Consider the following 27,400-nt stretch of genomic DNA (forward strand, 5'->3'; position numbering starts at 1 on the left):
TCGTGAAATTAAGGTGTTATCTTTGACCTCTACAACTGCAAGAGGTGCTCAAAGTGGTGGCTGGCAGCTTTCACACATTTATGAGTGTGGCAAACCGCTGCTTGGGTAACCTTGGTCACTGAGATTGCTACACATGCATTTTCAATTTCTTCTCTAAGGGCCAGCAGTATAATGGGTCTTCTGCAATATACAACATCCTCTGGGGCCACCATATAAGAGTAACATCATCTGTTGAAAAAAATACTATTTTTCTTCTCCTGAAGCACTTACACATTTTTCTGGTGGACTCCGTATGTGTATAGGTTGAGCATCCCTAATTTGAAAGTGCAAAATGTAAAGTGCCTCAAAATCTGAAACTTTTTTCTGTGGTACAGGGGGTTGAACTCAGGGCTTTTGCATTAAATTACATGTGCAGCCCTTTTTTTATTTTGAGACAAGGTCTTACTAGGTCTGTAAGTTGCCCAGGTTGGGCTTCAACTTTTGATCCTCCTGCCTCAGTCTCCCAGAGTACAGAAATTACAGGCCTGCGCTGCCACATCCACTTTAAAATCTGAAACTTTTTGAGCACCAGCATGCCACAGAGGAAAATTCCACCCCTGAGCTCATGTGACGGGTTACAGGCAAAATGCAGGTGCACTAAGTATTGTGTAAAATTATTTTCAGCTAAGTGTAGATCTTGAATATGAAGCCTAAGTGAATTTTGTACTTAAACACAGGTCCTATCCCCAAGATATCTCATTATATACATGCAAATACCCCAAATTGGAAGAGCTCAGAAACACTTCTGGTCCCAAGAAATTTCATATAAGAAATGCTTAACCTGTCGATGTGTAGTTTTCATACACCAATGTATATGTAACAGAAGGCTCGGGAGACAACATACCAAATGATTAACAGTAGTTACGGTGGGGTATGGCTTTCATTTCTACATAATTTGAATTTGCTTTTCCATATAATTAGAATTTATTTCCACATGAGAATGTCTTATTTTTTTACTTCAAATTTAAATGAAAAATTAAACTAGATGGGACATTGTAGGAAATATGAAAGACAGAGATATGTACAAAGAGGAAAATTTTTGGTATGCTTCTTTCTAGTATTCTTTGCACACAGAGTATCTGGCATGCATTGAATATGTAGTTTTAAGGCCCAACTTTTATTCAAGCAACATTTTCCATGTCATTAATGACACTGTGCTTAAATATTTTTAATGGCTGCATGATATTCCTCCATGGATCCATCAACATTTATTTATCCATCCCCCCTCCATTCTCCTCCCAGATCTCCAGTAATACCTTAGCCACTTGGAGGAGAAACTGGGGCCCTCACGGTCCCTGTTCAGTGAGTGTAGAGCTGGAGCATTTCAGACTCTCAAAGTCACTACCTCATGAATAGAAAGAGGGCACAGACCCAAGCAAATCAATATGTCTGTGATGTGTCTTCCTCCCGGGAGCAGAGGCCCTCGTGTAGTGTTTCGGGAGTGAGGTGATCTGTCCTCCGTCTTCTCTATCTGTATCATCTCTCTTGCCTTCCTGTGCCCCTGGCCCCTGTCTGGGCATGCGCTGTGAACAGAACTACCTGGCTTTTTAGCTCATGAAAAAATTAGTGTAGGATAAAAATAAAGTTGGGATATGAGCTTAGTAATGTTCCAAATATAGACCTCCCCAGGCCAGCTGCCTGTGCTTTTGTATGACACGGCACCATTTCACCTACCCAAGCTGGCCTGCGGGGTGGACAGGAAATGGGGGTGCCAAGGGAAGGGAGGAGAAAGGAGGGGGCTTGCTGTTGGAGTGGGATTTAGAACCCAAAGAACTGTGTCTCTCTGCCGCTGGTGAGTGGACAAGAGAGGGAAGCTCAGGAGGTTGGGATGGGGCGTATGGCCAGGGACAGGGATGGCGCCCGCCCCCAGCCCCCATAGCATGGCATTTTGTAGTCAAGGGGTGACTGTGACCACATATATTTTGTTGCACAGAAGGAACACTGGCCTATTCTGGTTTGGGATCCACGCAAGAACAAAGGTAATCTTAAAATAGCGTTCTCACCTTTGGAACGAAACCTTCTGCATAGAGCAGAATCTGGGAGAAAAGGTTAATTGAGGGTTGACTCGCAATCTTAGGTGTACAAGGAAGAGGGTTAAATGGAACCGTTTAGCGGGAGTTGTTTACCTAGAAGCTTCCACCTCTCCGCCCTTGGACTGAGCTGCAGGGGAGGTGGAGCGTGGCTCTTGGCTCAGCACCGCTGCCCCAGGAATGGAACCCTTGGTCCTGCCTTCCGGGAGTTCCAATCTATGAACATGGAAACTTTTTGTGAAAATGGAAAACTTTTGAAAATCTGCTACAGTGTTTTCACGGCTCTTGATTCAACATTTCCTCCTTCCCAGTGACCAGATAGTGATCTTCCTAACAACGGGACCCACTGGACTTTAGACTTGGATTGGGTTCAATTCAGCAATAAGGGAATAAATAATAAAGCCAGTCATTGTCCTGAGGATGATATGCTCAGAGATGAGTCAGATCTTGGGTGGTTGTGGGGTGTTCATTTCTAGAAGGACAACGGACGTGGCAATGAATAGTCACAGGGTCTGAAGAGGGATGGTCATGCCAGCATTCTTTCTTATTCATTCATTCATTCATTCCTTCACTCACTCATTCACTCAACAAATATCATTTGTGTACTGCATGCCAGGTGCCACGTTAGGAATTCTCTGTGTTGCAGCAGACGCAGCTTTTGCCATCATGGAGCTAATGGTCTGGTGAGCAATCCAGATAGTGAATAAATAACACACAATACATCCTTCATTTGCACTTGTGGTGGAGGCAATGAAAGCAGTACGGGTGATAGCAGGGAACCTGTGAATTTAGACGGTTGCCTAAAAGTGACACACCTTCGTCCTCCACCACATTCCAACCTTTGACTTCCCTGGTTCCCGGGTCCCGGCTGCCCACCTCTGGGGTGGAAGCTGCTGCCTTAGCGAAGCAAGGCCTGGGCATATCTGCCTAACGTGTGGCTGAAATATCTGGGTTCACCAGGGCATGAAGACAGCTAGCACAGGGAAAGGGGCTCTGGCTGGGGATCCAGAGGTCCTGACTAGCTCCGGTTCTGGCACAAAGCAGCTGAGTGGCCTGGATCCCACCCCCCCAGATACTCCCTGTTCCATCCTGCTCTAGGACCTCTCCCCACTTCTGGTTTCCTCCCATCTCCTCTATATACACACAATGCGGAAACAGCACCTTCACCCCAGGAGCCAGATGCTTGCCTTCACGTAGCACCAACTTGGGCACATCCATTGATCTCTGTCTGCCTCAGTTTCCACCTCCATAAAGTGGGCACAGTGCCTAGCACTTAAGATGTTGGGATGAGTATGGGGGTTGATGGAGGCTTGCCTTATACCTGGCCCCAGGGCATAGGCCATGTAAGTGCAAGGAGCTCTTCTCATTATTGATAAGGTATTTGTCATTATTTGTATTATATTGCTTCCCCTCCAGGTTAATGTGAGTTTGGAGGTAGCCCACAGCAACTCATGCCTTATTATATGCAGCACTTAGTGTCACACCATTAAGCATGCAGCAGAATCACCTGGCGGGGGGGAGTGGCTGACAGACTGCCAATCATTGGGCCCGCCCAGAACCTCTGGAGCAGGACCTGGGAGTTTGCATTTGTAGCAAGTTCTTTGGTAATGCTGCTGGTCCATGGACCGCACTCTGAGAACCGTAGCACTCTGTTAACTACTCAGATTTTATTGGCACAAATCTATAAATGCGTGTATGTTTGAGCACCTACCATGTGCCAGTCACTGTATTAGGAACATTCATATGTTTCATTTTATTTTCATCGCAGTGCAGTCAAATGGTCCACATTCTCCTCATTTTTTGACAGGTGAAGTTACCCAAGCTTAGAGAGGTTGTGTGCTCCTCCAGAAGTCATCTGACTTGTGTTTGGAGCCTGACCTCTGACCTCTGGGCAGCAATTTCAGGGCTGTATTTTCTCATTGCTTTCTAAGCCTGGTTTGGTGATAGAAGCAGTGCCAGAAGGAATCTGAAGGGGAGGAGGGGATATCTGACTCCCGGGTGGAGAAGAGGCCTGTGCTTGTGTGATCCTGACTGTGGAGCTTACATAGAGATGGAACTAGGAGATCTGATCACAGAAGCAGGATAGAAGCTCCATCCACACAGCTCCTGCCCTGAGACTATCTAGGGCCACGAGGAAGACACAAGATCTCAGGCCGGGGCAGCTCCCTGTGGCTCAGGGGTGTCCCTCAGTGCGGACGACTCTTGTCCCAGCTGAACAGTTTGGCTGCTTCCCCGCCTCTCCTCTACCCTGCCCTTCCTCCCGGCAGCCAGCCGGGAAAACAGGTGTTGCCCATTAACAGAAGCACAGCACCAGTCTGAAGGAAATGCTTAGCCATGAAGTCCTTGACACAGACTACGATTTTGACAAATAAGACTCAAAGGCAGGAGGCACCAGGAGCACCCTAGACCCGTGCCAGCTGCTGCCACAGTAAATGAGGGCAGACAGTGGGGCTTTGGCAGAGCAGCTGGGCACAGGGGTCCCTCCAAGCATCGTTCCTCTCTGCCTTCCTGTCATCCACGTGGGAGACTAGAGACCCTGGGACTGCAAGAACATTGGCCAGGACGGAGACTGAGGGTGCAGCACACCCCAACTTTACTACCAGTTCCTTTGCGTGGGATTTCCTGCTGGGTCTAGGGCTCCCTCCTCTCTTTCCTGGCCTTTGCTGTCCAGGGTTGCAGTTCGGTGGCTGACCCTGGTGAAAGGGGAGGACTTATCTCCTACCTTCTGTATGTTGACCCCCACATATAGCGTAGCAAGGTAGGGGAGAGGGGGAAGAGGCAGTGAGGTCACAACTGGGTAGGGTGGCTTCTTTGGGGGATTTCAATACCCACGAGGTGAGAGGCTCAACTGTCACCAGGGGACCTTGATAAAATGCGGACTATGTCTCACCACGTCTGGGTGGAGCCCAGGTCCAGCATGTACCCAAGGGACGCCACATGCCCTTAAGCAGCAAGGTTCAGGGTAGCAATTCTCAAACATGGCCACATGTTGGAACTCTGATACCACCCGAGCTTCTAATGAGATTGGTCTGGCTTTGGGCCTCAAGTGGTTCTAATGTGCATTTGGGCTCCACCGCTGTGGTAGTCAGGATCTGGCTAGAGTCAAACAGAGCCTGAGTGCCTCAGTATGCCTCTCTGGAGAATGGAGCAATAACAAGGGCACCCATGGTGTGAAGTGGGAAATTCACCACTGCAGAGTGAGCACCGCGCCCTTCAAGCAGCTGTGAAGAATGGGGCTGCTGAAGGAGGCACCGTGTCCTCACTACATCACAGGCGCTCCAAAATGCTACCTGAGGGCCGAAGCACGCCAGCTCCCTGAGCCCTGGGAGTAGGGGCTACAAGGCCTCGTTCCCCTCTCAGTGTGGCGTTGGAAGCACAGCAGGCACTGGGATTCGGATGGGCAGGAAGCGCTCAGAAATGGATGTTGGCTATGGGGAGGGGGTTGCCCCACTGTATTTCCAGCCTGACACATCGGCTGTTGGGAGACGCTCTCTCCTGCGATGTGCGGTGAGCCAGGGTTTGGAGAAAGGCATTTTCCCGGGGACAAAGCAGCATCCTGCCCTTGTTGATGGAGTTTTCCTCCTTAGCAGAGCCAGAGAGACTTTCATTGTCTAGAAGGGCACCTGCCAGGCTCCCACTTGGAACAGAGATTGGAACAGCTTTTACAGATCCTCCAGTGAAGCTGCCACACGCGGCCCCTCGGCCCTCGCCAAGACCCCTCCCAGCAGCGGTTATCAAGGCTTCTGCAGAACAGCTCTATCTCACCACAGCGTGCAGCTGTCTTGCCTCACAGTAGCGAGGCTCAGGGCCCCGAAGACAGCTCTGGTGCACAGAGCATCAGGCAGCCAGATCTGCAGGAGCACCTGGGAGGTGATCAACCGGCTGGCTAGGCCATCCTCCACCAGCAGCCCCTGCCCAGGGCCCTGCAGACCCAGGGCACATGGGCATGGCACCAGGCACGGGGCTGGGGCTGTGAGTGATCGGAAGATGACACAGCTAAAAGAGCGTCACTTTAAGGTACAAAGGTATATTCCACTTCTGGGCCAACACTGCTCCTCGGGCTGGGAATGAAGTAATGAATTATTACCCAAGGAAATGAAATCACCAATAAATTCAAAGCAAAGCTAGGGAGGTTAAACTCCATTTTGAAGAAGGAGCTGGTGATTTATAAAGTGTCCTCTTTGCTGGCTTCCTGAGGCTCCATTGGCTCTCCCCGTCCCCCCCCCCACTCTCCACAGAGCAGGCTCTGACCCTGTGGACTTGTAGCACCCCCAAAACCCTTACCCCCATTGGCCTCTGGCTTTACTTCTTTTCCTTCCCTTATGAGCCCTCCCCACCCCTAGTGGGAGGTTAAAGCCCAAGTCAGGCTGAAATTTGGGCCAGTTGGTTTCAAGAGCTCAGTCCCCAAGGAATGGCCACTAGGAAATCTGTCTTCCTCAGGACTCCATTCTGACCTTTGCGCCAACAAATTACAAGTAGAAGCAGCTCGGAATAGGCAATCAGGCTCCTGAGCGCTTACACTGGCCAGGGTGCTGCTCACACAGTAAGTGACTAATCGACTTAGCCTCGGAGCCACAGCCCAGCCCTCTTCCCGTTTGTCCTCTCTCAGCCTTTTCTAATCCCTCTCAAGCTCCATTCCTGAAACATTGCCCTCCTCATCTCAGCTCCCCTCCTTCCCTGCCTGAAGCCATCAAATCTCCCCCTAACCCCCCCACCCCCATCTGACCTCATTGCCCGTTTCCATGGTGACAGGCTTGTGATGTCACTGTGGAGGCCTTGGAGCCTTCAGGTGGGTAGGACGAGAGCAGCAGGTGATCAGATGGAGGGAAAGAACAAGGATCTTGTTTTTGTGCCATCATCCCTAAAAAGTAGAAAATGGAGGTGGGGTAGAAATAGAGGCGAGGAGGATCTCAAACTGCAGCCACTCCTCACCCAGCTGACTTTGACATCACTGAGCTTAGCCAGAGTAGGCAGTGAAACTCCCCCAGCCTCTGCCCCCCATGCCATGCAGCCCCACCCTCCTGTCTGCACAGCTGATTTCAAAAGCAATGGAGTCACTGAGGGAGGAATGCCACAGGACACCATGACTCAGTTTTCCCCGGTGGGCTGTTTTCTGCGGTCTGCCCTAAATATTCCAATGGCTGTGACCTAAGCCTCCGCCGTCTGACTTCACCATCCATTTCTGCACACCCTGGGTGACTCGTTCTTATTCCCAACTTTAGTAAAACACAGGTCCCAGGGCAACCTTAGAGCAGCCTGGGTTCTCCAGGAAGCCCCAGCATCAACCTGTCTTCAGAATGAGCCCCAACTGGGGACAACGTGGCTGTGATTTCAGTGAGGACAAATGTGGCTCCCCCAGCTTCTCTGGGCGTTTGGGGTCCCTTTTATTCCTGTGGGGCACCAAGAGGAATAATGCAGCCTCTGTTGGGAAACAAAGGCTTGGGCAGGCTCTTCCCAGTCTAAAAAGCCTGGTTTCATTGAGTCTCAGGTAATTTACCTGCAGCCTGAATTATTTAGACAAATTAGGCGCACTTGGACTTCAGGTGTCCCAATTACCTGGGTGATTTGCATGTTTATGAGTGAAGGGGATTGAACAAGTGCTCAAATTGAATTTCAAATTCTGACTTTGGAGTGAATGGCCCTAAAGCCCCTCCCACCTCACTATCACCACCAGCTGGAGGAGGAAGGGAGGAAGCTCAGGGCTTGAGCAGAGAAGAAAGCATCTCACACCCAGAGCAGGTGACCAAGGAGCCCTCACCGTCCCTGGGGCTGGGCCGAGTCTTAGTTTCTCTGGCTGGCAAACCATTACTAAGAACCAGAGAGCGGCTCCAAAGGGAGGTGGGAGAAGAAAGTGAAAATCTATATCATTGATTTTTAAACCTAGGGAAAGAAGATTCCCATAGCCCAGCCAGGAGGTGAAGAGTTAATCCTATAATCTAGTCTGCCAGGGACCAAGGCAGGACTGGAGCTATTTTCAAACCTAAGTGTGCATGCAGAATGCTTGATGCTTGGGGGTGCAGCTGGGAAGCGGGAGACCATTTGCAAGCATTAATGGAACACCCTGGGTATGGATGGGGTTTGCTCTCAAGCCCTGGTGGAGTTCAAGGGATACAGAAGCTCTCCTGTATCTTCTGTTAGAGCACGGAGGACCCTCCACTTTTCAGTTTTTTTCTCTGAGCCTCCTCCTCCCTCCTCCCCAGGTCACACCTCCCTGCTGGGCTCCATGAAGTACGTGCAAATGCAGATGACCTTTTCAGAGTTGGACCGATTACACTCAAATGAAAGGGTTTAACCACTGCAAAGTCACTCAGGCAAACTTCTAGTTGTCCCAGTTCCAGAGGCCCAGTCCCTCCTTGAATTTTGGACTCACCTGGAGGATGCTTTAAGCTGTTGATGCTCAAGTCACACTCCTGGAGAGTATGATTTCATTGGTATTGGATGCAGTGGTGGCATTTTTTTTTAAAAAACAAGCTCCCCAGGTGTTTTAAACATGCAGTAAAGTCTGAGAACTGCTAAGCTGGAGGGTTTAGTTTTGAGTTGTTAATGGTCAGTCTTTAGGCTGAAATTGATCAAGTTTGATACTCTGTTAATAGGATCAAGACGCACAAATTCTCTTCGCCAGCTGGGAAGCCGCCTTCCAACAAAATAGCAATGCAAAACTTCCCTGTGAGTATTACTATAGCTGGGCCTTAAGGCAAGCAGAGATTTAGAATCCCACAGAATTAAGTCTTACCTAAAATGCCATTTAGTTGGACAAGGAGGGAAAAGGAAGAAATAATTAATATTCCTTGAATGTCTGCTTGTGCCAGGAACTGCACTTGGAATAGTACACTGAAATTTCATGTATTCTTTCCAACCACATGACAGATGGGTATTATCCCCACATTACAGATGAGGAAAATGAACTTCCAAGAGGACAAGTGACTTGCCAAAGCTCACACAGCTATTCAGTGTTAGGAGACAGTTTCCATTTCCGGATGTCTTTCGGGAGACATGGAGTGCATTTGTTCTGAACTATTTACAAGAACTTCGGGCAGTGACCAGCTTTGTGAGATACAGGGTCACCCTCTGGAGTAAGCAGTAGGCATGCTTGCTGTCTGTTATAAAAGATTCAGGTTCCCTGAGCTCAGGGCTTCTGTTCTGCAACAACTCGCTGTAGTTACAGGGATCCCCTCCTCTCTGATCCTCTCTGCACTGCCTGGCTAGAACTGTGGCTGGAGGGGCTGGGGATTTAGCTCAGTGGGGCAGCACCTGCCTGGCAAGCGCAAGGTTGTGAGTTTGATTCCTGGTACCAGAAAAAAAAAAAAGAACTGTGGCTGGAGGTATTAGTACAGAAACAACACAATTCTGGTTACAGCTGTTACTGTAAGAAATTATCCTTTGTCTCAAATTCATGAGTCTGATGCCTTCAGCCAGTTTACCAATGAAATGGGAGCAAGCCAGGGTGACTTATTAATTTACAAATAAAAATCTCAGAATTTACATGGCTCTTGACAATGAGTAGTGGGATTGATATTTTAATTTAAAAATCATTTCCTCTAAAGCCTGTGTGTTTAGGAGGTGGGTAAACAAGAGAGGACATCAAAACAAAATATACATTCTACATCAATAGTTGCTTTCCCACAAGACAGAAAATATCACAGATTAAATAAACGGATTAAGCCAGGTGTGGGAGTGCATGCCTATAATCCCAGCGCTCTGGGAGGCTGATGCAGGAGGATGGCAAGTTCCAGCCCATGCTAGGCAATTTAGTGACTTAGTGAGATATTGCCTCAAAATAGGAAAAGAAAAAATGAAAAAGGGGTTGGGGATGTAGCTCAGTGATTAGACACTGGGTTCAATCCTCAGGACCAGCAACAAACAAACAGATAAACACATACCTACAAACAAACTGATTGACTCTGTATCAAGACTTAAAAGACGTATGAAATTTAGACACAGTGAGGTACCTTGTTGGTTCCAAATTCCATTTGATTTTAAACTCAGAGCTAGTTCCTCTTTTAAGAACATTTCACTGGGTTCTATCAGAATAGAATGTAGGTCAGAATATGCACATCTGGTCCAGACGTGTCTCATTTCTCCAAACTCACTCACCTTGTGGTTGTCAGAAGCCTGTTGCCTCCCTTTGCCTACTTATTTCCAAGTTGGAGAAAAAATATTTTTGTTCTGGAGTGAAAGCCTGTATGTCCCCTCTTTTTGTCACCATTGCTTTCTTTTTTTTTTTTTTGGTCACCATTGCTTTCTGAAGTCGAAATTTTTAGAAGGCTGTTGATCATCCTGACCCTGCTTCTCGGTATCATTTTCCAAGGCCCTTTCTAACATCCTTGTTTACTTAAGCCAGCGAAGTTACTAGGAGAGCCTCAGTGCGACAGGATGGCTTCCTTCCAGACGTAGTTACCTTCCCTGCTCCTGAACGAGAATTTCACATGCAATGGTGATTTCTCGTAGCAGGCTCTATGTAATTTCAGTTGTTAATTATTATCATTAAAATTATTAAAATAACTGCACATTGTGTGCCAGGAACTTTCAAAGTGCTTTAGAAAGTATCTCAAGTCGACTCAACAACCCTAAAATAGAAGTATTTTCACGTAAAGCTGAGGCTGCAAGGAGACTGATGTCTTCTCCAAAGAACTAGTAAGTGGCAGAGGGTGGACTTTAGGCCAACTCTATGCAGCCCTAAAGCTGAGTTTTTCTATACCCAGCAGCCTTAAAAACAACAGGCTTGCTGAGATATAGTACACACACTACACAATGCACCCATTAAAAGCACACAGTGCAGTGGCTTTGATATATTCTCAGACTGTGTGGCCATTGCTGCGGCTGAGTTTAGAACAGTTCCACCGCCCCCAAACAAAGCTTGCACTTTAGTTATCACCTTGCGTTCCCCTTCCAGCCCTCAACAACTGCATTTTGTAAAGCCTCTTATTTTAAATATATTTACATGCACTTATAAATAGGCTGCCTCTTCAGATCACTGACAGGTTAAGTGTTGTCCCAAGAACCTATTATCTTCTCTCTGGTATTGCCCCTGGTTGATTTTTCTGCCCTCTTTCTGCCCAAAGGCCCCTGAAAAGAGCCTTAGAAAGACTCACAGGAACCTCAGGTGACTGTAGGCTATGTAGTAACTGGACCCAGGAGGAAGGTGTCAGGTCTGGGCTGAGGGTGAGAAAGACAGGGTCCCTAGAAAACTTCTCACAGCTGAGACTCAGGCCTTACATGTCACTAACAGAGAAGACACAGCTGAGCCCCTGGAGAAGCCCTTCATTCATCCTTCTAAAGTGAGCTTGTTCTTCTGGGAATGTGACCTTGCCTCAGGACACCTTGGTTGGCATTGGCCGTGGGGCCGCAGGCTTTGCCAGGAGTTTGGTGTGCATATGTTTTCACCTGAGTTCCCCCACAAACTGGCCCTGAAGGGGCTTTTCTTGGGAGGGACATGGACCAGTGGAGGGAGAGGTGGGTAGATAGCCACTTTAGTGGGAAACCACACTTACTCTCATAGGGAAACTTGGGGAATGCTGTAAATCACACACTGCACAGACCCATCCAGGAGTGTTTAGACACCAACTCCTCAGAGGCTCTGATGGAGGGCTGCCTCCAGAGAGCACAGCTCCTTGGCTGTTCTGGCATGCTATGTTTCTGGAAAAAGAGCAGCCTGATGCTCTTTTGGGAAACACCCACGGGCAGAGCAATGTGACAATGGCAGTGGGAAGTTGGTCAGAATCTACCACACAGCCAGGTCTGTGGTACATGAGTGGGGACCTACAGCATGTGCACAACCTGACCCCATTTAAGTCATGTAGGATTATGGGATGGCCTTGGAAGAGCACATCCCTCCACTACCTGGCTCTGCTCTTGTACTCTGCAGTGGTTAGGGTGCCCCTTCCCATAGTGGTAAGATGTAGCAAATAATTGATCAAGTGAGGATTATCAGGAAGCAATGAGTGAAGAGCTACTTCTGTACTGCTGAAGCCAAAGAACTTCCCATGAAGTCTCAAAGAACGTGGAAGCACAGACAAGATCCCATTGGGATCACTCTTAGACAGAAGGAAGAGGAAGCTCCCTTCCTTGGGGACACAAGGAAAGACCTCACATTTACAAAGCTCATTATTCATTCTGGTTTCTGAGTTGCAGCCTGACTGGTTCCCCTGCCATCCCTACACAGGCCCTGGGAGCTCAGGCTGGCAGGAGACCCAGATGTGGTATCCTAGCTCAGTAGCCTGAGCTGGAAAGGCCACCATCTTCTTTTGCTGATCCTTGGAAATCTCGGCACCTTGGAGTTCCTCTCCTCCTGGAATGGAAGGAAATTTCCAGATCTGGGCAACCTGAAGCCGTATCTACTTCATTGCTATTTGGCAGGATAGTCATTCATTCATTCACTCACTCATTCATTTATTCATTCACTCACTCACTCAACAGTAACTTATTCATTCATGCTTTATCTTTTAAGGGCCTGTTGCAATGAGACACAACAGAAAGATGCAAATCCTTTCCTTCCTTCGTACCTAGAATATGTGTGATTCTGCCACAGTCTAGATCCTTAGTGCCCTGCCTCAGTAGCCCCAGCCCCTGCTCCAGCTCTGTATGTGTGTGTGGAGTGCGGCGAGGGGGTCAAGTCTCAGCAAGGGCAGTTGGCTGGTGACAAACACCCTGAGGAGAGGACAAGAGGTCTTGCTCATGGTCCAGTCCTCAGACCCTAGCATTGTCCCTGGCATAGAAGAGGCAGTCAAACACCTGTGAATTACTGGATGGATGCATTTCATTGTGTAAAAGGCAGATATGTACACATATCTTAAAAAAAATATATTTCTGTATCTATACATTTGGGTATTAATGCCTTGTTTCTGCATTGATGTGTCACTGTTTGGTATAGTTTTATATAGATATATAACCGTGTGTGTGTGTGTGTGTGTGTGAGAGAGAGAGAGAGAGAGAGAGAGAGAGAGAGAGAGAGAGAGAGAGAGAGGACATATACACGTACACAGTCCTTTATACACATGCTCTTCCCTTCATAGCCTTTCAGGAGAATGAATACTTCTGTTTCCTGGTACCTGACTTCGTAAGCCCAATCTGCATTTTCTATACATGTACGGCTCCCCAGATTTTCAAATATTTATACTCCTATATTTAAAATCTGTGAAATTCCTCTTTCTCACCTCTTATGTGCTTGTGTGCTTTCTCTCTCTGCTATCAGCCCTCTCTCTGCTATCAGCCCTCTCTCTCCACCTTATTTCTGCTTTGTCCCTAGATGTATGTACATATAGTTAAAGAAACTCCCAAACTCAGTCACATTTTTCACTTCTAAGTCTCACTGAGGGACACAGCAGAGCCACTGCCCTTGCCCTATAGTAAATCCCCAGCAATGATCCAGCCAGGGAGTGACACAGTGACTTAGAGGCCCCTGACGGAAGGACCTGCCCTCCTGATGAAATACCCCGAGGCTTCGGCAGAGCTGTACAGGAGGAGGCACTAATTGCTGTTTGCCCAGGGCTTCCAAGAGAGGCGCTGGGTAAACACCAGCATTGCCTGGGTTTCTGGAGGCTTAGGGTCTGAATTCTGTGAGTTATGATGTCTTATGATGTTGACTGAGGACCCCCTACACACACTGAAATTTCCACCTGACTGGGCCCCCGCCCAGCTGTGATAGCCTTGGGAGGGCTGTATAGATTCCCTATTCCTATGGCCTGATGCCCTACTACACCTAGCACAGGGAAGGCAAGGGTTGTCCTGCTGCTCTGTGGAACCAAAGCCTCTGCAAGGCACAAAGCTGGCTGAAATGAGTTTAGGGACAAACAAGTGTGGCCAAGGGTATAGCTGAAGATGGCAAGCAGAGCGAGAGGAAACAGACGCTGATGTAGCGCACGGATGGTAGGTTTCAGATACAAGCTGAGTAGCCCTTATCTCAAGCAACTCTTGAGACCAGAAGTGTTATGGATTTTTTAAAAAAATATTTGCATATACATATTAGGATATGTTGGGGATGAGAACCAAGTCTAAACACAAAATTCACTTATTTTTCATATATGCTTTACATGGGTAGCCTGAAGGTAATTATATATATTTTTACTCCACCTGGGTTCCAACTGAGTCATGTCGTGTGAGGTCAGGTGTGGCATTTTCTACTTGTAACTTTATTTCAGCACCCAAGAGGTTTCAGATTTTTAACTTTTGGGTTAGGGATTCTCACCCTATCATCTCACTGGTTTCTGTTCACTTTCCTATGAAGATGGAAGGAAACTGGGACTCGGAGAGGGTGGTAGCTTGCAGATCCCCTATCCCTAGCATATGAGAGCTGAGAGTCAATCCAGGCGTGTTCAGCTCCAAAGCTAGGGCTGCAGTCCCTGTGCTGTGAGTATATTCAGCCATAGAGTACACATGGATTAGAAGAACAGAAGGCTGAAGAATCAAATTCTATACCCCTTTTGCTGAGCCAAATGCCTTGAGGGCTGGAGGTTAAGAAACTGGCTGAAGAAAGGTCCTTTCATGACCCTTTTCCTGCCTCTTTTGAATGCTATCTCATCCCTTCCGTAGCCCTGTCCCTAGATAATGACCACCAGGCAGGGGCCTGTTCCGCCTACAAACTACATTTATGCAGATTCACTCTGCAAAGAGGTCTCCTTTCCCCTGTATTTTTCCCTTTTCCTAGCAGGCCATGAACTTCTTAAAGAAGGGGACCAAACCTTCCCTTCATTGCCATTATGGAAAAGCAGGAAGAGGTAAGTGACCCGAGGTAGAGGCCACTGCCTGCTGGTTCCACTGGCGGGTCACTGCAGGAGTTATAAAAATTTTGGCTCTCTGATATATGTGCTCTTATTTCCATTTTATCAAAGATAGGAACCTTGAGGCTAAGAGGAATTGGGTTGCTTGTCCAAGGGCACCCTAGGAAAAAGGTAACTATTTTCCATGCTTTGAACCTGTGAGGCACTAATTGATGTTTACCCAGGGCTTCAGAGAAAAGCACTGAACAAACTTTAGCTTTCTGAAGCCTGGAGACTTATTTCAGGAGGTTATGCTATTTCATGTACTGCTGAGGTGGCAGAGGATGCCCCCAGTTTTCCCTTCCAAGATATAGCCAAGGATCTGCCCCTCTTGCACCCCATGTCTGAGCTGTGGACCATCCGCCTCTCGCTGGTCAAGAGCGAGCTACTGAGGGTAGGAGCAGTCACTGGCTCTGACTGATTAGGACCTTGAGGAGCCCTAAATGAAGTGTAGCCCTTTGGACTTCCATCATGAAATCCTAATGTTCAAGAATCAATCAAAGTACCAGCTAGATGCATCAAGGACACGATTCTTATTTTCCACCAGTGGACAAGTGTCTAAGCAAGCCCAGGTTATCAGTTCCACATTTGGGTCCATGTGGGACTTACTATTTCAGAGTCAGGTTTAGCTACACCACATAAACACACACACACACACACACACACACACACACACACACACACACAAAATCTTGGGAAGTGAAAGTGCTTGTGAGAAGGAAGCCAGTAGGATAGGCTATGAGGTTGGGGCCTTGTCTCCATACCACCTCTGCACCTCTCCTCTGCTCTGGAGGTGACCTAAAGAGACCCCATCCAGACTTCCAGGCTGTGCAGCTTTCAGCTGGCTTTGGCCAGTGGGGAACCCTGGCCAGAGATCTCCAGAAGGAAGGAATGAGGCTGGCAGTCACCCCGCTGGTCCCTGCCCTCCAGTTGTCTTTGAGTGGCTTGGTCCCATCATCAAATGATATTGTTCTTTCATGACAGCCTCTTCTTTATGATTTATCTGCTGGGTCTGGTTGTATTCCTTCCCCTTGTCCTTTGGGATTTGGTAGCAATAGCTCAACTACCATGAACTGCTCAACTACCCACTCTGCCTCACCTTTGAAAATAATGCCTTTGTAAATAAACCTACTCCCAGTTATCCAGCTTGAATGCATTTCCAGTTTGGGGCATGACTGATAAATATTAGGGTGGAGTAGGGGGACTTTGTCATCCTGGACTGAATTTGGTAGGAGACAGTCAGTCCAGCCTGCTCACCCCCATTATTGCTAGTGTACAAGTAAAGATAGGAATTGTGTCTCTTCCATTTTACAAAGTGTCTATTTACTATTCTCCCCCGAAACTGCAAGTCTAATAGCTTGCTCAACATGCTATAAATCTGAGTTTTCAAACCGGTAATTGTCCCTGAGGGGCAGAAGGGGTGCTGGAAGGTTATTCTACTTTTCTCTACTTTGACACCCTTTTTCATTTTGAAGAGAAATCTGATATAAGGAGAACCTCAGATTGTTTGCAGCTTTTGTTGACCTACTGACTTCTGACTTCATGGAAGGAGTTGGTTATTGGCCAAGAGTTATGAACTTATTGTAGGCGGCTTGGTAATGTTCTGCACGTTAGACCCTGAATGACACGAATAGTCACCCAGAAAATCTGGTGATTATTCTGAGCTATGTAAAGCAGCACTGCTTGGGCTTCTTCCTTTTGAATATATATCTTAATGGCTTGAAATTTCTTTTGGATTATCTTGATATTGCTCTCTATTGATAGAAAACAAGAAAAATCAGATTTTTCTTGGGTGTGTTATTACTTCATTGTAACAGAGCAGTGATTAACCCCAGAGATTGCCTCTTCTATGACCATCAAGGTAATAGACTTAGGAGTAATTACTCTTACACAAAGGGATTTGTATCTACCAGCCACTCAATGTAATGGATTTATATGCCAGAAGTTCCATATTGTAATTTCTTTTGTTGTCTTTTATTTGACTGCCCTGTAGAATTTATAAGTAGTTCTACCCCTTAAAATCAGATGCATCATGATGGTCATGGGAGAGTTATTTGTGATCATAGTGAGCACCTGGTATTCCTGTGCTATGGTTTTGTCTGGTTTGAGTGTCCCCCAAGGCTATATGTGTTGAAATTTAAACCCCCTTGTGAGGTATTCGGAGGGCGGAAACATAATCCCACCCTAGTATTTAGAGGTAGGACCTTTGGGAGGTGATGAGGATTAGATAAGGTTATCAGAATGGATCCCACATGATTGAGTCCTGGTGGCTTGATAAGAAGAGGGATACACACACACACACACACACACACACACACACACACACACATTGCTTGTCCCCTGCCCATTGCCATGTGATACCCTGCACCTTCTTGGGACCCTACCAGCAAGAAGCCCACCACCAGGTGTGGCCCTTAATGTGGAACATTGAGAGGCATAAGCCAAAATAAACCACTGCTCTTTATAAATCACCTAGTCTGTGGTATTGTGTTGTGGAGGCAACAGAAATCGGACTAATACATCCTTTGCTGAGAAGCATCCACATCTAAACTCTTTCATCATGTAAAACCTGGGGACTCTGCCTGTTGCCTGGTACAGCAGGGTGGTCAGCTGTTCAGAGATGTCAGTGCAAGTGAAGCTGTGTAACAAACAGTCTCCCAAACCCACTTAAAAACTTGAGGGTTTCTGTCTCCCGCAGATTACATGCCCACATGGCCAAACTGGGCTCAGCCCTCCGTATCATCAAGCCAACCCTAGAAGCCAAACTGCTAAGCATCATAGCATGGGACGTGGGCCATGTCTGCAGCAGAGGGACAAGAGGACATGGCTAAACACATGACAGTTGGTCACATTTCACTAACCAAAGCAAAGCATATGGTGGAACCTAGTGGGTGGGGAACATGAATTGCCCACTTTCCAGAAAGAGGGAGAACCAGAATATTTGTGATCAGTCCCAGTGACTATAGTGCTGATAGACTCTTTGGAAAGAGCTGGCCCACTTACGGAGTACCAGCACCTACGCATATTTTGAATGTGACAGTTTTTAACGGGATCCTTACTTTTGCCGAAAGCATACTATATTAGTTTGCTAGAGCTGTCATAATAAAGAACCATGAAGCAAGTGACTTACAACAGAAATTTATTCTGTCACAGTCCTGGAGACCACAGTCCAAAATCATGGTGGCATCAGGGCCATATCTCCTCCGTGGAGGAGGATCCTTCCTCACCCCTTCCAGCTGTGGTAACACCAGGTGATCCTTTTCTGTGGCAACATCATTCTACCCTTTGCCTTTGCTGTCACTGGGCTTCTCCTCTCTGTGTGAGTCTGTGCTCAATTTCCTTTTATTTATAAGATACCCATCCCTGGACTAGAGGCAACCCTACTCCATTATGCCTGAATTTTATTTTGATTCCATCTACAAAGAAGCATTTCCAAACAAGGTCACATTCACAGGTGGCAGGGCTAGGACTTCAACATAGCTTTTGAGGGGTACAATTCAACCCATAATAGATCATTTTCTCAACATGTTAGAGCATGGTTTGTATTGGTTTCTGGTGGGCTTTTCAAAGCACCTGGATGGCCTTAGCCAGCAGCACCGAAAACCCATACCCCAGGTCCTTGCCCTGTTAGATGACAAACCGACCTTAGAATTTCTGCTGCTCAGGTTTTATCAAATGCTGATCTGGGAAACACAGTAGGCATAGAGGCTTATTTGAAAAGTGTTCGGTTCATTGTCTTATCATTTGCTTATGTAAGTTTGGAGTTTCTTTTTCTTGTTGTGCTGCAGATGGAACCTAGGGCCTTGCACATGCTAGGTACCTGCTCAGCTGAGCCACTCCTCAGCCCTGGATTTTGTTTTGATTTTCACTTGTCAGGGTTGAGACCTAACTAAGGACTTGCAGCAGGCCTACAGCTTACAGCCCAGTGACAGCCAACCTACCCTGTTGGGGGTGGGTAGTTTCCCCATGGGAAGAAATTCAAAGCCCTTTCTTGTTTCTTTATCTTCTACTCACAGGTAGTCACTGCGTTCACTGGATGGTGTTGGTAGGTGTAGCTCACCTGCCATCTCTCCTTTCCCTGGGGCTGGAGCAGGGATGGCCAGGCAGCTCCCCCGTGGGCCTGGCCCTGACTCCTGGCCTCTTTTTCTCCTGAAGTGCTTGGTGGTAGATGTTGGAGCACATGTGATCCCACCTGCTGCCTCCAATTTGCTTCCTGATGCTGCTGAGCATGCATGAGACTAACCTCTTCCTGCTATAGTCTGAAGATCTGGGACTCTAGCTCCGGAGAAAAAGCCCATCTAGTACAATACTGGCTTAACGGCTTAAGAAAAAGAGGCTTGGTCTGGTCTAGCCAGGTCTTCCTTGTCTCCTGCGCTGGGAATGGAGCTGACTTCCTCCTTGCCAGTTGATACCTTCTTGGTACATCCTCCTCTCTTGGGAGTTGCCTGGATTGGGTAACAGGTTAAAAGAAAGACTCAGGGATCCATGGTATGTTGTGGTTCTTTCAAAATGCCATTTGTTTACACCAGAATACCCCTAACCCTTCGCATAGCCAAGATGGAGGGGCCAGGGACCAAGCAGTAACCCCTCCTTTCCCTGGAGTAGTCCCAGGGCTTCTTGCAGGTGTCTGGAGCTTTGTAGAGCAACTCAAGAATCCCCGGTGGACATCACTGTTTCTCAGTGTGAGCTGTGAGTCAGAAACAGCTTTTGAAACATGCGGATACTAAAATCCCAGGAGACCACTGCATCGAGGCCCCGGGGGAAGGACTCAGGATCTGGTTATGGTTGACTCTGATGCCATCAGGCCAAAAGCCACTGGCCCAAACACTCTGGCCTTTGTCCCTAGATTAGATCAGGTCATTCTCAGGCATTGGAGCTGTCTGGTTGAGTTGCCCCTGGGCCTGTATTAGAGACTCTTTGAGAATCATCCATACAACTCCTGTCCCTGGGTTGACTGCAGCGATGACAGATCAGTGGTGCCCCTCACAATTTAGTAAACATCTACCGATGAAAGTCCATCCCATAAAAGCCTTCTTTTCTTGGAAAACGAGGTATGAAGGACAGTGAGAATTTTCTAAGTGATCATGTTTATCTTTATACTGGCTGTGTGGACACATGGACTTGAACCTGTGGTCCCCTTTTAGCTACCAGGCAGTGCCTGGTGGCTTCAGCCTCTCGCCTCTGGCCTGGGATTTCTCTATTTCCTCTGACCTTTATTTTTTATTATCTTTGCTGCTCCGTGGAGTTATGCAGAAGTGCCAGAAATACTTGAGGATATAAAGCAATGTATAAATTTATTTTGAAAGAGAAACAAAAGGGAGTGAGGGGTCCGATGATGACGGTGGTGAAGCTTGTGCCTATAAGCCAAAGGAAATCACACGTGGCTACGAGAGATCTGCAGGCTTCAGAGTGCCTGGGCCGTGCTGCCCTCTCTGGGAAGCTTTTCCAGATCATCCTGACCAGCCTTATGCTGAATGATACTAACTTTTGTTCTCTGTTACAAGGACTTGTTCAACACCAACCTTCCTCACCAGAGTGTAGTTTTGACATGAGCAAGAAGCATGCCTGTCTTTCTCCTGGGTGTAACCCGGGTGCCTAGCCCAGCACACAGCAGGCTGCAGAGTAGCCATCTGATAAATATTTATTGGATGGAAATGGAAAATAGCTGTGAACCTCGGCTGCTCGGTGAAATATATGAGAAATAAATACGAAGGCTCCGTGATAAGAAGGTGACTCTGGGAGCAAGGAGAGACAGAAAAAGAAAGACGTGGGAGGGAGGGAGAGAGGGAGGAAAGGAGTAGCTGGCTAAAGTGAAAACAAAAGTTTCTTTCTGCCTTAGAAGAAAAGGTGTGAGGCGGGCAGCAGGATGTGAGCAGCTACTATTTACCAAGATCCCAACCAGAGACTTCTCAGCACTCTGTTTTATCTTTGCAGCGACTTCGTGGGATGGCTGGCTGCCCCTACTTTGCAGATTTGTAAACTGGAGCTAAAGACATCCAAATTGCCTGAAATCCACAGTCTGTAGTAGTTGAGTTGGGTTTGAGTCCAAGATTCTGCAGCGTGGGACAAAGGTCAGATTCCACCATGGCCATGTTTGCCCCTCACTCCACAAGGGTCCTGCCTACCTCTCAACCCACTGTTTTCTGTTACAGCGGGTCTCCTTCCACAAGGCCACTGGGCAAGCCTCCCAACACGCATGGACAGAAAAGCAGATGCAAGCAACACCTCCACCTTGGCAGACATGTGCAGTGAGAAGGACGCTCAGACTATACCGAGGGTGACTGGAGGGCCGAGCAGAGAGCAAAGGCCTTAACCTCAGTTAGAGAGGTGGGGGAGGTTACTGCAACTCCCATTGCTACTTCCCTAACTCACCCACACTTCCACTGTGAGTTGCCTGCCGTGGAGCCAGGCAGCCTGGAGGAGTCGGGCCGGGGCTGATCACGGGCCCTGTGGGGAAGCACTATCTGCAGACGGCTTCAGAGAGCAGCTGAGCACTGCACACCAGGCGGTGGTGGCCCTCTTCTCTCCCAGCTGCAACAGCTTCTGGCCAGAGGCTGTTCCTGGATCATTCTTGCCACTTCTAATCCACAGTCTCCATGGGTGAGAAGACACCTCATCCAGACATCCCAAGCCAAGCAGCAGAGTAGTGACAGTGTGTGTCCCTGGAGCAGAAGGACCGTATTTGTCCTGGCATGTATCCTGTGATACAGCAACTCTGGGGACACTTGGCCAGGAAGTGTCTTGCCCAAAGTCTTTGCCTCTGTTCTATCTGTCCATCATCTAGAACCTGATTCCTTATGTGAAAACAAACATGACAGACACTGCCAGAATGTAAGGGCTTTAGAACCCCAGAGGGCAGTGAACTTTTCAAATCACTGTCTGGAGTCAATGGGGCAGAATCTTCTACCAGACTTTCAGTCAACCCTGCAGCCAACTCTGTTGATTCAGGAGAGTGTGAGCTTTGACCAGGGCAGAGAGAGAGAGAGAGAGAAAATATTTTTGTTTTAGCTAAATCAGAGTATCTTGGCTCCCACCCATTTCACTGGATTACTGGATCTGCAGCCCTCCAGGCCCCTTGTCAACTACCATTAAGCTATTTTTTCTTTACCTCATAGGTAACAGCAGCAAATGACCCAGTGCACTTTCCTTTTGTGAGTACAAGTCATACAGTGGTAAGAACTTTGCAACAAACTTTGACATGGGACAATCAAAAACAGCAGCCAGCCTGGTCCCCAGAGGGGTTGGATTCCTGAAGAATTTATCAGCATCTGGAGCAGAGAATGGAAGCAGGTTGGTGTCCATGGTTCTTGGCTTGCTAATTCTCTAGTGGTCATGTCTTCTGCTGCAATCTCTGCTACATGTGCAGGGAGGACTGTTCCTCGTGCAATTTTGCTTTTGCTCCCTGGATCGTGGAGTGGAGATCTGGCTTGCTTAGGAAGGTGGCCCCTTCCAGAGATAGTGCCACTAGGCAACAGTGCGTGTATGTGGGGAGGCAGTGGTGTGTTCACTTAGACTCAGAAGACCCCACGGCCCTATTAGATCATCACCCCTCTATGTCGTAACTAGTTCTTGGAAGACTCAACACTGTTACTTAAACCCTCAGATCTCAGACCAAATGAGATGAAAGGAGAATCATCTTGTGCTGTGACCCCTCTCTTGGACCCTTCATTTTCTGCTTTTGAGAGACTGGATGAGCACCTAAGGTATAGCTGTTTGCAGAACTCCAGCTCATACAGCTCATCCAGCCAGTGCATGGTAGGCCCCTCCACTTACCCCTGCCTACAGCATCCTGTGCATGCCTACATATTTCCAAGGAAAGCCAGAGGGATTCCATGTAGTGACGCAATCCAGCTTGATTAGGAGACAGACCCAAACTAAGACTTGAATCCAAAAATGCAAGGAGATCTGAAAAAGCTACACATGGTACGATTCTTACTATGGAACACTCTTACTATGGAAAAAATAAGACTATGGAAATGACAAAAAGACCTGTGATTTCCAGAGGTTCAGGGCAGGGGGGCAGGAAGGGAAAGATGAGTAGTGGACCATGAGAGATTTTTAGGGCAGTGGCACTTTTTCAGATAGCCCTATGGTGGTGAATATATAACATTACATATTTGTCCAAACTCACAGAATGTACAAAGCTAAATGAACTCTAACACAAACTGTGAACTTTATTTAACAGCAGTTCATCCACACTGGCTTACCCTTTGCTACTGTACCACCATAATGCAAGATACCAATGATAGGGCCATAGGGCAGGTGGAGGTGAGGGATATATGGAATTCTCTACTTTCCAATTAATTTTTCTGTAAACGTGAAAGAAATGCAGAGTTTAGGCACTTAACAGAAAATACAGGATAAAGAAATAAATCATGGGGGTGGACTGATTCGGAGATGTTCCCTGACCAGGCTGAATCCTAAAGGGGTGGGATACCAGCAGGGAAGAGGGAGGCTAGAGACCCCTGCCAGGTAGGAGCCTACAGTGTCCCAGGATTTCTGAGAGGCATTCCTTCCCACCTAGCTGAAACCAGACTCCTATTTGGACCCCACAAGGGCCAGGAGAGACCCTAGAAGAAGCAGAGAGAACAGGAAGGCGAGGAAGCCTGGGGAAACAAGGAAGAGGGCTCCTGGTACAGAAGGCACAAACCACAAGTGCAATTAGTCAAAAAAGAACCTGAAATTAAAAAATGATTCCAAGCCGAGGAGGGGAGTACATAAGTTACTGCAGCCCCACGACATTTATGAATAATACAAATGCCACGAGGCGGTGGAACCGAAGCACAGTTAATTAATATGTACAGAGCAGAGATGCACTTGAAAAACAATGGCCCCACTTCCCCCTCGCTAGAAGTAAAAATATTTCCAGAAAGACTGACACGTTTATTATTTTCTAACATAATTACCTTATTGTGGAGTGTTTGTAATGGAACACATTAGAGACGCTAAGCACCTGCCCGGCTCCCTTAATGCAGTTTGGTTGTGGTGCTGGGCAGGTAGGAGCAGGCTGGCGGGGCGGGGCAGCGCGGGGCAGTCTGGGAAGAGCCAGGCAACTTGCGCACCAGACACCCTGCTCTCCCTAGGCCCATCCGGCTCCCTGGTGCTCCTTCCAGGCTTCCTTCTCTACCGCCACCTACTGCTGGGCGTCTCTGTGAGTGGGTGACTGGGCTGAGTGAAAGTGGCTGCAGAAAGCAGTGCAGTGGGAGCATCTTGAGCACCCACCAAGACCAGAAGCCTGGTGTGGAGACCTTGATACCTTTCTGCTGTTCTTGGTACTTTGGGAACAAAGTGACAAGAACAGCAGCCTGGGAGGCTGGGTTCCTGGGTTCTGGTCCCTGCGTTTTGGACCAATGACCCAAAATCACTCTTGTCTGTCTGAATATCAATGTCCTCATCTGTAAAATGATACTGATGGTTAATCGAGGGTGTCAGCTTGACTAGATTGAGGGATGCCTGAAGAGTTGGTAAACCAGCACCTTTGGGTGTGCCTGTTAAGGGTGTTTCTGGAGGAGACTGGTGGCTGGGTCAGCAAACTAAAGGGGAAGACCCGCCCTGAATGTGGACAGTCGCTATCTGATTGCCTGTGAGGCCAGGTAGAACAGGAAACCAAAGGGGAAACTCCTGCTCTTGCTTCCTCTCTCACCATGGGGTCCCTTCTTCTTGCAGGCACTCTAGCCAAATGCCATGTGCTGTGATGATGCCATTTGCCGTAATATGACACAGGCAAGGGGGCCTCACCAGACTGAACCAACAAAGCTACCCAATTTTGGATTTCCAGCCTCCAAAACCGCAATCAAAGTAAACCTCTCTTTTTTCTATGTTACCCAGCCATAGGTATTTTGTTGTAGCATCAGAAAATAGACTAATAGAGTAGGTTTGCTGTATTATTGAATGGGGGCTCACTGGTCTCTCACATCCCTACTGCTCTGTGATTCCACATATTATCATTTTAGACAGGAGAATGTGTAGTCATTGCATCCTACCCCTTTCCTCCACCATGAAGGAACTGAGCAAATGTTTCCCCAACCTTAGTGACTTCCCCAGGCTTGGAGGTCCTGATGCTAAGCTCCTGCTACATGTTCTCATCTTCCCAGGAGAGGAGGCCTGTCATCTCCCCTCCCCTGCCATTGTTCCCCAGCCCTGCCCATCCTCCCCACTCCTCTAATCGCACACACAGTGGGTACCAGATGCCAGGCACCCTCCCTGCCATGCGCATCGGTGATATCTCTGACTACTCCCACCTGGACCCTTTCCAACTTTGGCTTTTGTCCCCACTCCTAGCTGCCCCACGTTGTTTACTATTTCATCTCAGTCTCTTCCTCTTGCTCCTCTTCCACCCTCCACCTTTAAACATTGGTTCCCTCCAATAATTTGCCCTTAACCCTCTTTCTTTCCCATTTTCTGGGCCCTCTACGGGCTTTATTGTGCAAACAAATCTCGTCTTTGACTCTAAAGCCCATCCCTTTCTTCTGAGTGCTGGGATTTATATACCCAGCTGCCCCCATAGCTTCATCAACTCAGAACTCACTACACCCCAGATGGAATCCTTTATCTTTCCCCTTAAACCTGTTTTTCCTCCTATTTTCTATGTCAGGGACTGGCACCCTCTATTCTTGCAATTCAAAAACTGGCTTTCCGGAATCCCTGTTATCATTCATTCCTCATATCCATCTGGCCACAAAACCAATCTTATGCCTGAGATACCACAGCTTCTCTTTTCCATCTCCACTGCCACCACAGCCTTCTGTCTTGAATGGGCTGATGGAGTAGCCTCCTATCTACTCATCCTCTCCATGGGGCAGCCTACAGGCTGGTGCTCAGGTAGATGGTATTAGATATTTATTCAACGAACAAGGCTCATCTTGCCTCCTGCCACTGTGCATATTGCTGCTGGTCCTCTTCTTCTAAATCCAGAGATGACTAAGTCTTTCCTGTGCTTGAAGCGCTCCATGACTCCTCATGACCTACAGGACCGAGTCTCACTCCTGCACTGTTCAGTCTTGCCTGGATCCCCCTCTGCTCACCCCCTTTTCCTCAGACACCATGACAATACAACTCCTATGGTCTCCAATCAAAAGAACCTATTTCACTGAACAGGACATGAAAAATGGAAAGACATCCCCTGCTCCTGAATAGGCAGAACCAATATTGTCAAGATGGCCATACTTCCAAAACTGTTATATAGATTTAATACAACCCTAATCAAAAGACCAATAACATTCCTTACAGAACTGGAGAAAGCAAACTTACAATTCATATGGAACCAGAAGAGACCTAAATAACAAATGCAACTCTAGGCAAAAAGAGGGTATCATAATCCCAAACTTCAAGTTATACTACAAAGCTACGGTGATTAAAACAAACAAACAATAACAATAAAAACCCAGCATGATATTGGCAAAAACAAAAAACAAAAAACAAAAAAACCCCAAATAACAGACTCATGGATCAATGGAACAGAACAGAAGATACAGAAACAACTAGGCACAGTCAGCTATGTTATCTTTGACAAAGGGGCCAAATCCCTTCACTGGAAGAAAGACAAGCTCTTTACACAATTGTGCTGAGAAAGCTGGCTATCCACATGCCGAAGGCTGACCTCATAGACCCATATCTCTCACCATGCACTAAACTAAAATCAAAATGGATCAAATATCTAAACATTAGAACAGAAACACTTAATCCGCTGGAAGACAAAATAGGTAAAACTCCTGAAGACATAGGTGTAGGCAAAGACTTCCTGAGCAAAACCTTGGTTGCACAAGAAATAATACCAAGAGTCAACAAATGGGATCACATTAAATTAAAAAGCTTCTCCACAGCAAAGAAAACCACTGACAGAGTGAAGACACAACATACAAATGAAGAAAAATTATTGCCAACTAATCCTCAGACAAAAAACTAATATCTAGAGTATATAAAAACTCAAAACTCTTAGGCCCCCAAATTTAAAGACCTAATTTAAAAATGGGCATCTGAAATGAATAGACACTTTTCAGATGAAGAAATACAAATGGCCAATAAATACATGAAAAAATGTTCAACACTGCTGGCCATTTGACAAATGCAAATTAAAACAACACTGAGATTCTATCTCCTTTCAGAAAAAATGACTACCATCAAGAAGTCAACCAATATCAAATGCTGCCAAGACCATGGGGAGAAAGAAACCCTTCTCCATTGTTGGTGGGAGTCTAAACTGATACAACCAATATGGAAATCAGTATGAAGAGTCCTAAAAATCCTACAAATAGAAATTCCATTTGACCCAGCTATTCCCTTCTAGGTATCTTCCTAAAAGAGTTAAAGATATCATACCAAGGTGATCTATGCATATTCATGTTTATAGCAGTGCAATTCATAATAGCTAAATGATATGTTCATCAACAGATGAATGGACAAGAAAGTGGTATTTGTACACACTGGAGTACTATTCTGCCATAAAAAGTGTAAACTTGAGTAATTCATAAAAAAAATGGATATGCTTTGAGACGACAGTGTAATGTTAAGTACCTCAAACATGCAAGCTTAAATATCACACGGTTTCTCTTATTTAAAAAACTGTATGTATATATA

General features: G+C 47.0%; 2 long non-coding RNA genes across 3 annotated transcripts in view; both read left to right on the forward strand.

The window, feature by feature from the left end:
* The first annotated feature begins 7,185 nt into the window (after positions 1-7,185).
* Positions 7,186-20,892, forward strand: LOC106147395. Its single transcript, XR_001232280.1, has 3 exons — positions 7,186-7,557; positions 8,663-8,735; positions 20,759-20,892. It is a non-coding gene; the product is annotated as an uncharacterized LOC106147395 (long non-coding RNA).
* Positions 20,893-21,944: 1,052 nt separating this feature from the next.
* The window catches only part of LOC102004861, a 9,286-nt gene continuing 3,830 nt past the window's right edge, over positions 21,945-27,400 (forward strand). Inside the window, exons 1-3 of one of the 2 annotated variants that reach the window (XR_001232281.1) lie at positions 21,945-22,114; positions 22,428-22,579; positions 24,491-24,622. This is a non-coding gene — a long non-coding RNA (uncharacterized LOC102004861). The remainder of the gene's footprint in view (positions 22,115-22,427; positions 22,580-24,490; positions 24,623-27,400) is intronic. The other variant, XR_264931.1, reaches the window with a different exon arrangement.

This window comes from Chinchilla lanigera, unplaced genomic scaffold (assembly GCF_000276665.1).
Source record: "Chinchilla lanigera isolate Chin_1 unplaced genomic scaffold, ChiLan1.0 scaffold00152, whole genome shotgun sequence".
Taxonomy (NCBI): Eukaryota; Metazoa; Chordata; class Mammalia; order Rodentia; family Chinchillidae; genus Chinchilla; species Chinchilla lanigera.